The sequence below is a fragment of a genome, unplaced genomic scaffold, assembly GCF_019419815.1.
Source record: "Pyrus x bretschneideri cultivar Hongxiangsu unplaced genomic scaffold, Pyrus_bretschneideri_v1 Contig149, whole genome shotgun sequence".
Taxonomy (NCBI): Eukaryota; Viridiplantae; Streptophyta; class Magnoliopsida; order Rosales; family Rosaceae; genus Pyrus; species Pyrus x bretschneideri.
Genome location: NW_025999445.1, coordinates 143,100 through 155,112, shown reverse-complemented (window position 1 = coordinate 155,112; position 12,013 = coordinate 143,100). Strand labels below are relative to the sequence as shown.

General features: G+C 35.9%; 1 pseudogene; it reads left to right on the top strand.

Annotated features, from left to right (window-relative positions):
- The first annotated feature begins 4,403 nt into the window (after nucleotides 1-4,403).
- Nucleotides 4,404-12,013, top strand: part of LOC125475417 — a 41,892-nt pseudogene continuing 34,282 nt past the window's right edge.

The window sequence follows — 12,013 nt, the reverse complement described above, 5'->3', positions numbered from 1 at the left end:
TAATCAAATTCAACCCATAATATATCAAAATGAAGATAGGAAAGTATAAAACAAGATTATACATATTTGGAAGCCTAATGGTCACCGGAGAAGGCTGGAAAATAGCCTGAAAGGTGATTGGTTCGCCGGAAAACTGAAAAACTTACCGAAAACTGGGCAAACTTTAAATGATCATAACTTCTTCAATACTCAACAAAATGAAGTGATTCAAAAACGAAAAATCATACTTCTCAACGAGACGAAGAGAATGATACCTTACCCGAAGCTTATTCGTTGTGGTTTGGTCGGAAAATGGCTCGAAAGTAGCTAACTCGAGACCAAGACAGCCACTTTCGAGTCGTTTTTTGGCCAAACCACGACAAATTAGCCTTCGAAAAAGGTACCATTCTCTTCACTACGTCGAGAAGTGCAGATAAAGGGAATTTTAGCACACCAGAATCTCCTTCAGGAGTGCAGATAGAAGGAATTTTAAACTCAAATCTAAGTACCATAGGTGGATTCTAGTACATGGACGATAAGGATCAGAAGAATCAGGCAAAGCTGCTCGGATGTTTTGGTTGGCTTCCAACCAGACCTTGTAGTCATTTAGTAGATCTCGGCGATGGCGAACGAAGGCTTCATCATCTTCTTTACTCCGTACTCTAACCACATGAGGTTCTAGTAAGAGTCGTAGTTTGCTACAAAGGCATGAAAAACATTCAAATAAGACATATCTCGATTTGAAAGGTATGGGGAAAACATTGGAAGTGAGAATTTCTGGCAACGAAAGTAGAAGGTTCAATAATCGAAGGTTCTGTAGAAATCTTAAAATAAAGTTGAAGGCTTGAACACTTTGAGGTGGGAAGAAAACAAAGAAGAAATCTGAGGATATTTATGGAAGATATTTTAGATTCATCCTACCGTTGATTCTGGATCGTCATGCCTTGATATCTACAAATCCGACGGTCTACATAGGTTAGAAACATAAAAAGTAGTTCCTTATTTCTTGCGCACACACAACTAGGGCATCCCTATTATTGTAGCATTTATGGCATGCTCTTCAGGAGCACACATATGATTCCGGAACATCTCAATTACCTTGCAATAGGCAATAACTATGAGGTTGGATAGCCATGCGTCAGAAGAACTATAAACAATATGTATTCTGATTTACTCCGAAAGGCATGATCTTTGGATAATTATCTATCTTTAAGTGGAGCAACCCTTTAGATAAATAGTTAAGGGAAATTGTGGGACCATGATTTTCAAGGGTTGGAGTAAGATGGATCGAAATATAAGTACCTAACAATTCTGGTGATGTACCTAATAGTTCCAATCAGCTTAAGCTGTACAAACAGACTAGCGATGCCACCATCATCTTGTGTCCCAAAAAGGCTAAGATTGACCATTCTTGTTTCATAAGATACGGAAACTTGATCCGGTCATGGATCAGATAAGTTTCTATATTCTTGAAAATTCCTACAATCCATGGATTGGCATGCGCCACAAGTAATCAAAATTCTAAGAAGATGCAATATCTACTTCTAGATATCCTCTGGGATTCTCCTAACTTAATACGTATTTTATGTCTTAAAAAGACTCTCTCTCGACTAGTATAAATACACCATTCTAGGATTCATTTTGAGAAACGCAATTATCACATGCTCTATTGTCTTAGCTGTTGCTTGAGTCTCATAAATTGCTTACCAACTTGACCATTGAAGAGCCTTTGACTGGTACCCCACCGGTTCTAAAATGATATTATGATCGTTTGTTCTTTTACAAATAGTCGAGTTTGTGCATCTCCTCCACACAAGGGTGGTGCACGAATTTGGTTCCAATAAACTAATTTGGTAGGTCAACTTCCTTATTCCCCATTTTCCTCTCATGTTGTTGACTCTAGTTGTTAGCCACAACTGAAAACCAATCGCCTTCGACTACCAACATCCTTATTCCCCATTTTCCTCTCATGTTGTTGACTCTAGTGGCTTCGCTTTGAATGCTCAAGCTAGCCTTTCTCCACATGTGATTCAAGGGAAGCCCCCTCCTCAAGATGTAGGTTTCTTTCTTGATAGAGATTTTCACCACCTGCAAAAGTAGAGATAAAAATACACAAAATACTTGCAAGAGAATAAGGTAGTTGTAGTATAAACGGCTCAAGTAAGATCGTTTTCCACAGGGATTGAATGAATAATTTGTATTTAAAACTAACTCTTAATTAATTATATAAAACAAAGTTTGAAAAATATTGATTTTGAGATTTAAAATAATAAAAACAAATTTAAACTAAAAACAATTAAATAAATCAACTAGAAAATAATTTAAAGAAACATTAGGATTCTACCGTCACCCTAACAATCCTATGTAGTTCTTCTAATCTCATATGAATTACATATGCATATTTTGAAGGTTAGGTTTTCCTAAAATATATCCTACTTGGAACCTCCAACATAGAATGTATATCTAACATGCAACCCGTTTGTGGCGTCCAGATTAAATGTGAACATGTAAGACTCATTAAGTTTTGTGAAAACCTTTTGAAAAACCATATAACTCTTAAGACGTGCCGTCCATCCTAAAAAGCTACACATATGAACCACAAGAAGGCTTTGTCAATTTTAGTGACAGCCCTCCACCAAAATTGCATCAAATTATTTTTCTAAATATCCTAATGGTGGCCAATCATCAAGACAATTAGATAGTTTAAATCGGTGATTAATAATTCAAAACTTGCACGCATAATATCATAAGCAAATTGAAAAGAAACTAAATATTCTTGCCAAAGCTCGTGGCCTCGTCCTAGCTAACAAAAATTAGTTACTAACAACCATAAAAGGAATTTTATTGAAATAGAAGAATGATAGAAAACACTTTGAAATACAAAACATCAAACCCTAGCTAAGTTCTATAAATTGATGTGTTCTCCTCTCCTCTCTAACCCTAATGGCTAAAAAGCCTTATTTATACTACCGCAAAATAAAATCCTACCTTTCCTAGGTCTTTTAAAAACTAGGAAACATATTAGATTAAAATACCTAGGAAACAAAAGGTTTCCTATTTGAATTGAAATTCAGACTTCTCAGAAAATCAGACTTTTGACCGACCAAATCAACTCCAAATTCAGAAGGAATATTCCTCAAAATATGCCATCTTAACCTCCAAAATACCCAAAACATCCAGAAACGTCAATTTGGGAAAGCTGCGTGTTGGGTCTTTATTTCATCGCCACAGTCAAACGGTTTGGTAGAAAAATCTGAAATTTTGATACAATTATCTTGAAAGAATCACGAACATCCTTCAATTGGAATCACTCCAAAATTCATCCGTTTGATCACTTTTTGCTCTAGAGGAAGTCGAATGTCCTATATTGACAATATATAACAAAGTATCAAAATTCTACCAAAATAACCAATAAACTATAACTAAGAATAGGATAAAATATATGGTATAATATGGACTCATCAGTTCAGTTCATGACTTATCTGCTGGTGGTGGTTTCATTATCAAATTATGGTGGTCATCCTCTTGTTGTTGGTACAAAACTTTTTGGTAACTTAAACACCCTAGTGTTTAATACCTTGGCGAATTAGAACTATTTCCAAAGACATTGTAAACTTAACTAGTGTTTTCTCTTCTATTTCCTTCCATCATATTTTGAGAGAGGCTAACTTTTATGTTGATGTTAATGCTAATTTTGGGCCTCAACAAGCCTCCGATTGTATTTGGTTAAATTCGGGTTTCTTCATGCGCCGGGCAGGCTCCCTCCTTGACTCATCCGTCAATAATTATAATTCAGTTCAAAGCTAATTTATGGGATTTATAGCTATATTTTTTCTTTGGTCGCAAATAGTACTAACCTAAAGAACGAAAAGCAATGAAAAGGAAAAGGAAGCATTTCGCGGTTGGGAGTCAAGCTTGGATGATAACTTCGATTCAAATTAATCAAACGTTACCGCGTGAGAGGAGATTTGAACTCAAAACATCGAAATACCTAGTGCAAGATAACTATTTTTTACCAGCTGAGCCACAACCTCTACTTTTGACATTTTAATAATAACAAAAGATAAATTATCGTGATAAAACCGAATCTATAGAAAAGGAGATTAAAAGATTGGAATGGAAGGGAGGTACGCACAAAGAGATGGTCACATGAAGATTATAATATTTATTCTACCACAAAAAAAGCTTTTTTAGGCTTTACCCACTTGAATACATGAATGCAGGATATTCTACATTAACTGAATGCGCATATATTTTGGTTCTACTTGTCGCATACCTTCCATACGGCTTCACCTAACACTTCTAACAAGGGAATTTGGCTTCCAATTATTGATGAGTTTTTTGTCCACAAGTACAAAATTATTTAGTTAAAGACGCTGAATCAAAATAAATAAATAAACAAATCTCAGTTTCTCACCGTCCACTTCCTCATCCCCAGTAGCAGTTCCAACCACTTCTTTTTCTCACTTTTTTGTTTCCCTTGGGATTCTCTAAGTCAACTTGCAACTTAATACTAGTAAACTACTACTATATAGGCAAACAAGCTAGTTAAACTGAAAGCTCAAACTTTCTCTTCTCTTCTCTCTCTCTTTAAGATTTTATTGTTTACTGCACAAACTTTTAATTTGTTGATTTTTTCTCTCTATAGATCTATCTAGTACTCTTTTGTATTTGAGTTATATATAATTGATGGACAATAGTGAGGAAGTTCCGTCAGCTCCCTCAACTCTTGTAACACCAGAGACTCCTGGTGCCCCTCTCTTTGGTGGCTTCAAGCCAGATCACACAAGTAGTGGGATTGGTAGGAAATCCCTCCTCAAGAGCTGCACCAGATGCTTTACTGTTGATGCTTGGCCTTTGGAAGATGGCACATTGCAGCCTAAAGTTTCTTGTGCATTGCCTTAACCTCCTGTCTTACTTGCACGAAAGGTAATTCACTGAAAACTCCAAAATTAATGTAGCTAAGTTCATAGTTCGAATCTCTCTTTTTGTTACTTTCGGGCTTGTAACTCCCCGCAATCCAATGTCAAAGATATGTGTTGGTTCATTTTTAATATTAAATTAATTATAATTGTCATTATTTGGTTGTTAGTGGGAAAGTAATTTTATTTGTCATTATTTGTGGTTAGTGGGAAACTAAGATGGAGTCTTTAGCTTTTCATCTTTTGTAACTCTAGTAACCTTTTTTCTTTGTTAATTTGTGTTTGTTATGTTATTCGCTAAAGGTGACAATAAACATATAATTATTATCATTTTCCATGTCTTTTTATTTAAGGAAAACTAATGAAAATGACTTGAAAACTTTGAGTTTTAACGATAAGGATAAAATAAAGGATAAAGTAAATAGTACCAGAATTGCCTTTTTAGTGTAAAAATATGGTTTTTCGTTAAAATGAATAGTACCGGGAGTTTTGATTAAAGTTTCCTTTTATTTTATGATCCCACTACCAATTTCCTAATAACTACAATCTTCATTCCTCCATACTTTGTATCTTTTACTTATATTGGCCAAAGAAGGTGGTTCTTGTGGAGCTTAGGACTCTTCTCTTTTTGTGCATAAAGGTTTGAGTCAAACACAATTTAGTTGGGCTGTTGTATCTTGAAGGGGACAAGTCAAGAGATATATTGCTGCACCGAACGTTCACTTTTGTCAAACTGCAGTGGGCTTGAATCTCCTTAAAGAGAGCAAAATACCCGCGCTTCAGCCTAATTGTCTACGTGTTTCTTAGAAGAATATTACAATTTTCTTGTAAGATATTTGAGAAAATATGTTGATGATATGTTAATTTTTGAGAAAATATATTTGCGATTAATGAAACAAAAAATATGCTTAAGAGCCATTTTGACATGAAAGATCTTGGTGAGGCTAATTTTATTTTAGGTATGAAAATTACAAAAAACATGTGATGGTATTTTCTTGATTAGTCACATTTTTATTGATTGCAAGCATGTTTCCATTCCTGTTGATTCAAGTGTTCACTTATTTCCAGTCGAAAAAGAAAATTATGTGAGTAATAAAAAAGGAATATGCTAGCATACTTGGTAGTTTGAGATATGCGATTGATTGTACTAGACTTGATATTGCATATACAGTTGCAGTGCTTAGTAGGTCTTCCAGTAAGCCAGGTAAAGAGCATTGGCATGCCATAGAAAGAGTAATGAAATATTTACTTGGCACTAAGAATTATGGTTTATTTTATATAAAAAAAAAATCTTGTAGTACTTAAGGTTTTTAGTGATGTTGGTGATTCTCTTTCTACTACTGGTTATATTTTTACATTAGGTAGTTGTGCTTTTTGTTGAAAATCAAATAGGCAAACTATTATTGCTAATTCAACCATGGAGGCTGAACTTATTGCTTTGACATCAGCCACTCAAGAAGCAGAATGGTTGAGAGATTTTTTTATATGACATCCCATTTTGGGAAAAACCAATGCCACCTATTGTAATTCATTGTGATGGCATTACTATTATCAACATGGTAAAAATCAATTATTATAACGGTAAATCCAGACCTATAAGAAGAAAACATAGGGTTATGAGATCTCATTTGAGCATGGTACCATTATTGTGAATTTATACTAAATATGGTGATAATCTTGCAGTTCCATTAACCACGACCTTCGTAAGAGAAAAGGTCTGGAGTACATGGAAGGGGATAAGATTAAAGCCCTTGAAATCATGAGCCATGTATGAGGACACCCAACTTGGTAATTAGAGATGCTAAGAACTAGGTTCAATGGAAAAAAACGAATCATATGATGGCCGTAAGAGATGTATTGTTATTTTTACTCATCCCTACGGTGTAAGTGCATTTATCCTGTAATGTTTTTTGGAGGTTGAGTGCATTTATCCTGTAATGTTTTTTGGAGGTTGAGTTTTTTTAATCTCTTAATAAAATCTACAACTCGTTTTGAGTGTGATGTTATAATTAGAGGAGCTTCCTTAACTGATTTTACTTATGTGAGTGTGAGAGTGAGGCCGCTTTCTATGAGAATTAGGCTTGTTCTCAAATACACTCGTGAAAATTGAAATTAGCACAAGGCCGTAACGTGCTAGCTATTAAAGCTCAAATTAGCACCTGGATTATTTTGTGTGAGCAATAATTCTTATTTGCCCTTAAGTAGATGTAGTTCATATGAGACCACTATTAACTCTGGAGTAGGAATTATTGATGCGTGAATTTATACGCACACAAATTAAACCCTCTTTTCGTCAAATTGTAGTATATGTATAAGTAGGGATCGTTCTGGACCGGGGATTAGGAGGGATTGTTAATCACTTGGATTTGACTCAAAAACGTAAAAACACAATATAAAACACTAAACTAGACTCAAAGAATGTAAAACTAAACTTTAAAACACTAAGACAAACCAAAGACTCAAAATGCTTTTAAAAACACAAACTAAAATGATTTCTAACTAAATTGACATTAAAGTAAAGGGGGATTTAAGTTTATACGAAAATTGAAATAACGAAACAAGTTAAATAAACTAGACAGAATGTAAATATGAATGTGATGGAATTGAATGGATGAATGCTAGCTAAGGGGTTCATCTCCATACATGTTATACTTGCATAATAAAACGATTTCCAATTGCATTTCAATAAATCATTAATTCTCAACACTCCAAGTTAATTAGGTCCGCTTAAATTAACCGTCAAGTTTTCCTTACGTTAATGAATTGGATGATTGCATACGACAACCCAAAGCATTCCTCACAAGTTCCCTACATGAATTGCATAATAGAGATACAAGCAAGAATCATTAAGTTCTTTGAAAACTATAAGTGTTGACGAGGCATTCGTTACTATGATTGCATGAAACTTATGCCAAGAATTCGTTTAACGCGATTGTTTATAAGCAACCTCCACTACTTGTGAATATAAGTTCATAACGATTAGGTGAAATTCACTTATATTCTAGCGTCAAATTCATGCATGAAAATTAAGTGTGCACTCTCAATAAACATACATAAATAGGTTATCAATAAAACAGTTAAACAAATTGAATTCACAACTTATGAAACGTAATTAGAAGTAATCAAATCAAAATGCAAGCATAAACATATATTTCGAATCACCCCCTAGCTAAAGGGGGGTTTAGTTCCTCATACAAAACAAAGAGAATTGAAATTAAACATTGAAATCAAAGAAACGCCTAAACATTCCAACAACTCAAACTTGAATTGTATGAACGTTTAGGCTCTCTTCTCTTCCTCTTTATTGTAGCATAAGGTCTAGGGATAATTGGTTTGGGGGATGGAAGTGTGGAATGGAAGAGGAGTGGTGGAGAAGTGGAAGGGGAATGGAAAAATGGTGTTTGGATTATAAGGGGAGAGATGGGAAGCTCACGGCTAGGGAAGGGAGAATGTGTTTGTAATGTGTTGTGTATGAAATGAGATGATCATGAATGAATGAATGCAAGGGTATTTATAGGAGTAGTGGAGGGAACATATGGCTATGTCATTTGTAGGTGAAGTAAGTGTGTGAGGTTGGTGAAGTAAGTGGAGGTTGTAGGTGAAGTAGGTGGATGTTGTAGGTGAAGTAGGTGGATGTTGTAGGTGAAGTGGATGTTGTAGGTGAAGTAGGTGGATGATATGTTAAGTGATAAGTGATAAGTGATATGATATGTGGTTATGATATGATAAGTGGTTAAGTGGTGATGATAAGTGATAAGTGATTAAGTGATATGATATGTGGTGATGATAAGTGATAAGTGCATGTGGGTTAACTAATGAAGGAAATGCATGTGCAATGACAATGTGTTAGAATGGATGTGTGTTATGCATGGCATGATTGGGATTAGGAAAGGTTTAAATGTCCTAAAACTAAAGAGAACAAGGTTCCAACACTTTGGCTCCAATTAGGTCTTCAATTTCGTCCAACACTTTGGCTTCAAGCATAAGCTATCCGTCCTTAGCCCAAAAGTGCTCCAAAAGTCTCCAAAATGCATCTTTTTGCTCCTTTAGCCCTTTGGACCTACAAACACACGAAAATAGCTTAAAGTACTAAAATAACTAAAGAAACATAACGTAAATGTACGAGAACAAGCCATTTAAGTCGCATAAATATGCTCCTATCAAATACCCCCACACTTAGCTTTTGCTAGTCCTCGAGCAAAACAGAAAAACAAAACAAAAAGAACAAAACACAACCTACACCTTCCAACAATCGTATCAGGGACTTCCAATGCACATGACAAGTTAAAAATCATTATTCTCACAGATTTGAGCCATCTTTACACTTAAGTACATTCTTAATCATAGTCACCACATACTAGTTCACAATTAAGCAATTAAAACACATTTCAAATGTAGTAACATGCCTTTAGAGAATTCCCTCAATTTCTTACTAGATGTACTCTCGTTTTTCACACAGATTTTCCGATTACACACCCTACACTAGGTATATGTGAGAAGATTGATGTAAACATGTAGACGAACACTCACATATGTTATAATAAGGAAAGCATTTTCTGGAGTTAATAAGCATGTTTAGATATGATCTCATGAATGGAATGCTACTACTTAGACGCAAGAACCAGTGACACCATAAGCTCATACCAAGTTCAAACTCCACAATTGAAATACATAACACTCAATATAGAAGTCAAAGGGTAGTAACGGGGCTAGGGTCTTGGCTAACAATGAAAGGTGAAGGATAAACAAACATTCTTAAAGCAATAGTGAGCAAAGTATTGAATTAGGCACTTAGAATTCCCTTAAGAACGCAGAAGTCAATTTTGAACACCCAAGGGAAAATCACACAAAACTTAGGGCCATATTCAACTTTTTGGACCCTTTCTTCAACCATCAACGCTCGTGAGTTCATTCTTACTTATTTTCACTCCTTTTTTTTTTTTTTTTTTGTTTTTTTCTTTTCTTCTTCTTTTTCTTTTGAATCTCAAAACATACATATAAACGTAAGAACAAACTTTTACTCCCCCACACTCATTTTCTTGCATAATGTAACTCAAAAGGAATTCATTTAAGTCATGCTCACTAAACTTTAAGAACAAGGGTATAGGAAAGTCCTACTCTAAGCTAGGTAAGGGGTGATGTGGGTAAACAAGGAATAAAGGCAAAACGAGGCTCAACGGGGTTAAAACTTACAACATATACGAAGTATGGGAAGTAAGGCTATTTGGCTATGGTGGTGGTCACTACACAACTTCTTCTTGAATATGTGTTATGCAAATCAATAACATGCTTTGAATGAAATGGGCATGAGTTCTAGCATTTGGAACTAAATGATGAAACGCCTTCTAAGTAGTAACCAAGCAAAGAATAATGAGATCATGCAACGACTTTAGAAAACAAGAAATCACAGATTATACTCTCCAACGAACGTTATAGGCTCAAGTCTCTCAGGGTTGTAGCGTTTGTTTGAGTTCCTTCCTTCAAGCATGTTACAAAAACGAATTTTTCTTTTATGATTGCATGTGAAGTCATACATATAACCATAACCAAGCATATACCAAGAGTAAATCAAACTTTTCTCTATGTTTATAACTCTTTCTAACCGTCATGCAATTATAAACCAAATCCTTATCATTGTGTTGGAAGGTACCCTAAGACACAAACACACAAAAACGACTCAAAACACTCTTTTTAGGGTTTTTAAAACAAGTTTTTCAAATTTTTATGTGATTTTCGGAGTTATAAAACAAAACACATTAAAACACTCTAAAACAACTTAAAAACACCTTAAAACAGCAAGGAACAACATTTGAAGTTATGGGTGATAAAATCCCACGAATTTGCATTAAATAAACTTAGTTACCCCCCCACACTTAAATCAAACATTGTTCTCAATGTTTTAAGCATATGGTTCACACAAAACATAAGTAAACATACTAAACATGGCAGAATGTAATTAACAAAGAGAAGAGTTTAGGGACGCAAATCTGGTTATGGAGTGTAAATTCCCTCTTCTCCTTGGTGATTGCATTGAGGCTTTGATCTTTGTGATTCCACAGGCTTACTCTTGAACTGGTTTCCGCCCATCGTTGATTTTCCTTTGTGCTACTCTTGAACTGGGCAGCAGGATTCCTTTTAGGGTCTCCCCCGAAGGTCTGAGCTTCCTCCTGTTACCTGTTTCTTTGTTCAATCTTTGCAGGAGTGGTCCCTTCTCTGGAAGTGTATCAACCGTTGAAGATGACTACTCGAGAGCAACACTAGGTAAGCAATCAGGAATAGATTCCAGGCAGTTGGCTCCAGATCGGTAGACTGACTCCAAGTGCCGGCTGATTGCTTCTTTTACTTTGCCATGCAAGTAAGAACAAGGACAAAGAAAAAGACAGGGAAAGAGCATGATATGAGATATTTTTGCTTTTGACCTTGATGATATGAGATACCTTTGCTTTGAAGAAGCGGTGAATGAATCAGCACATGCTTCAATCCGCCGTTTCCTCCTGGGTCATATGTACTCCAGGCATCTGGTATCATCTTTGGGGAAGAAGAAAGAATTGAGTATTTCGAAAGGCTTTGCTGGGAGTGCGCCCTCAGAGGTGAGAGAGAGTTGGGCATTTTCTTCAGGTTTGCCCTGCCATAAAAGACGAAGGTCGACATATATAGAGATAATATCAAGTGGTGGTACCTTTTACCCTTGTCGACAGACGTTTTGATCCCGCAAATTCGGCTTTTTGAAATAGTGGCGCCTCTTCGATCTTTGAATACGCTTTTTCGATTTCTGAGCAGGCGCCCCTTCGATTTCTGAACGACGCCCCTTCGCTTTCTGAACGACACGTGGTAGTGCAGATGCGGCTCCTTTTGACAAAGCTGCACGCGTTTTCTGAAAAGCAGAGAAAGCGTCGCCGAACTTTACGCTTGTCGGCTAAAGATGTGTAGTTGCGATGATGGCCTCCACGTGTTGTCTGAAAAGAAGAAATCTTTTGACAAAGTTGAACGCGCCTTCAGAAAAGCCGAGAAAGCGTCGCCTAAATTACGCCGGAAATTCCGGCTTCTTGAATCGGTGGACGCGTCGCCTTGGCTTTTATAGAGCTATCAATCACCACAACAAACACACTCTG